This window comes from Penaeus monodon, chromosome 34, assembly GCF_015228065.2.
Source record: "Penaeus monodon isolate SGIC_2016 chromosome 34, NSTDA_Pmon_1, whole genome shotgun sequence".
Lineage (NCBI taxonomy): Eukaryota > Metazoa > Arthropoda > Malacostraca > Decapoda > Penaeidae > Penaeus > Penaeus monodon.
Window position 1 is genome coordinate 23,996,898 of NC_051419.1, and position 757 is coordinate 23,997,654.

The 757-nt window shown below is 36.1% G+C and overlaps 1 protein-coding gene across 1 annotated transcript in view; it reads left to right on the forward strand.

Annotated features, from left to right (window-relative positions):
• The window catches only part of LOC119594653 (unconventional myosin-Va-like), a gene marked incomplete in the record, with an annotated part of 26,486 nt that overhangs the window by 19,613 nt on the left and 6,116 nt on the right, over positions 1-757 (forward strand).

The window sequence follows — 757 nt, forward strand, 5'->3', positions numbered from 1 at the left end:
CCGCCTTGTTTCGATTAAATTTCCCTTGAATGGGAGTTCGCTTGATTTTGTTTTGATGTTTTGTTTGGCGTGTTGATTACTTGTTTGGTGGTGTTGGATCAGATTATGTGATGGGTAGACCATTTTTTTTCCTCGTGTTGTGTGGTTACGTAAATATTGTACGTATTTTGTGTCTTTCTCATTCTTGATCATCCTCCGTTTCCGATCCTTTTAGCAAAATGCAGTCACACCACAGACCCTTCAACACGAGTCACTAAAATGTCCTAAGCTGTCCTCACCCTCGGTCTTTTGTTTACGTAAAGACCCGAAGTGTAGAAATAGATTTAAAACAATATATGATGATGAAAATAGCATGCGTTTTCCTTTCCCAAGATAAAATAACACTGGAAAGTTTATTTTTTTCGACCACTATTTCTTACATCAGTGCACTCTCTTCAGGTGTACAAGTACTATACATCTTTGTAGTATTTTCTGTCTTGTTGACTTGGTACAGGTCTTACGATTTTTTTTTTCAGATATTTCATGAATGTTCTTCACTTATAGTTTGATAAACATTCTGTGTTGATGTTTAAGATTAAACGTATGTGTTTCTTACTGGTTTATGATATTGTGGCAGTATCACTTCGGATTTCTCTAAGTTTCCTGCACTTTAAGACAATGTACTTCATATAGTATGAGAGAAGTTTGTATTTGACTGGACTTTTGGGTTTCTGTATAAGTGAGTGTTATACATTATATGTTAAACGCGCGCGCGCGG